We start from the raw sequence: 2,256 nt of genomic DNA on the forward strand, positions 1-2,256 counted from the left end.
CATGAGTATGTCTAAATGAAGTTCATATGGGCTTCTCTGGCTCTGTGAACCTTATTTTCTTCTTTAATTAAAATGACAATTTATCCTTAATTAAAAAAATCAAAATAAAAATAACTTGGATGTTCAGAAATGAAAGCACCAGCTTTATAACTATTCCTATGGAAACATTTCCTTGCTGTGGTCAATGTTTAGCGTGAAAGCCATTCTCAGTATCCATCATTGTTCTACTAACATGAAGGAGTAAATGCTACTTCCTGTTCCCAGATCTTACACATTGAAAGGGAGGGAAGAAGAAATAGGGAGCGACTGCCAGCCACTGAGGCTGCTGATGAAGTTTAGATGGAGGTTATGTAATTGTCCCCAAAATATTTTGTTGGTGAAGTTCCCTTAGATGATGAAGTCTGGATGGAGGTTATATGTTTGTCTCAAGCAATTTTTACGTATTTAGCGATGGGATGGAGTGTTGGAAAAGCCTTCGTTAATGCAATGCCTTTCATGAGTAATAATTTTTAATTGTTATTCCATGTATTGCCCTTGGTAGTCTAAAGGTTGAACTTCACACTAATGATTTACAATTACTCTTTGATCTGTTGCTCCTATACTAAATAATCAAATAGATGTAAATTTCTATTTAAAAACTAGGTATGTTCATTTTCTTTATTGCAGGGAACATCGGTGTGATAAAATTATTTTCCCAACAACTCACAATCACCTGCTTGCTTCTTCCCTTTGATTGTCCTGATCCAGAGAGTTTACACAACTCTCCTGAAATCTGTTTACAAATTAGCTTTTCATTCCCCAATCTCTATCTTCCTCTATTGCCCCTTTGTCCAGTGGACTTGCCCTACATTTTTTGTTTATTTTTCTGAAAAGAACATCATTTTCTGTTGCTAAGATTATACTCTTCTAAACTTTTCTGCTGATGTTCACAGGGATTCATGAGATTCTTTTACACAGAGCCCAAACAGCTTGATCTAAATTGTTGCATTTTTCATTTTAAAGCCAACAGAGTCTACCTGCTCCAAGACCAGGTTAAGACAACTGGCATATTTACTTCTCCTGGCATTGAAATATTCCTTGTGGGTCACCACCCAACTAGACTGAACCTGAAGTAGTGACTAAGCAGTGAAAAGACCCTTGATCATCTGATTTCTCTCATCCCCTACACGAGACACTTGAAACAAAAGACACTCAGAACTAATCATCCGAAAATCCTGCCAGTGTAAAAACAAGCAAAACTTGAAAAACGTGTTAAAACAGGTCGAAAGGGATATATCCTAATGCTTAACTGAGTATATATTTGAAATCATTGTTTTCCTTTTGCAAAATAAATATGCGGGGGCAAGAGTAGCCTAGAGGTTAGATTTGATCTGGGTTCATGGAGGTATATGCTTGATTGGGACTTACTCTGTGTTTCTGAGCAAGTCAGTCCTTGCATCTATTTCCCTATGAAATGGAAATAATACCTCCATCCCGAGGGTCCCAAGGCTTACTGTTAGTGAAGTGCTTTGCAATCCACTGCTGAAAGGTGCTCAGCAAGTTCAAAGCACCAGTATTAAGGAAGGTTTATCATATTTATAAACCAGTAAATCCTTCCCATGGGAGTAAAATGATTCTTCCTAGTTTTATTCCCTGCACAGACTCAAGAAAAGGCTTCAGATTCTTCCATACTATCAACTTAACACTGTGTTCCAGCTGTTTACATGCACAAAACGCTTCCCATCCTCTTTTGATTTGCAGCATGCACTGAGCCCAAGACAAAAGAACATACTATTCACCAGTGTGACTCATGTGAAAATTGAAACTTCATGCTCCATTTTATGAAGGGACTTGCTTTCTTTCTGTGGGTTAGAATAATTGGGAATAAAGATAAACACTGTAAAATAAACATGAACACTGAGTTAGTCCAATAAAGTAAACTGAATCAACTCTTCACTGGCAAACCTAGTGATCAAGCGAGGAAACCATGAGAGTCAAAAAGCTAGTAATGAACCAGATCTGTTATTTCACTAGGCGCTTCCTTTAAATGCTTCATTTTAATTAATAGAAACAATGCCCAATTACAAAACACATGATGACAGTAGCAACTGGGGGTTTATTAAGACATTAAGGAGCTGAGATGAGAAGAGGGAAGCTGGCCAGCAGCATGGATGAAGGACAGTAGAAAGGTTGGAGAAGGCCCAAAAGAAGTGATGGTATCACAAGTTAAAGGGAAGAAAGGAAGAAATGTGACATTCATTGTGTGCCAAGTTTATG

Source organism: Mandrillus leucophaeus, unplaced genomic scaffold, assembly GCF_000951045.1.
Source record: "Mandrillus leucophaeus isolate KB7577 unplaced genomic scaffold, Mleu.le_1.0 Scaffold1067, whole genome shotgun sequence".
NCBI classification, from domain to species: domain Eukaryota; kingdom Metazoa; phylum Chordata; class Mammalia; order Primates; family Cercopithecidae; genus Mandrillus; species Mandrillus leucophaeus.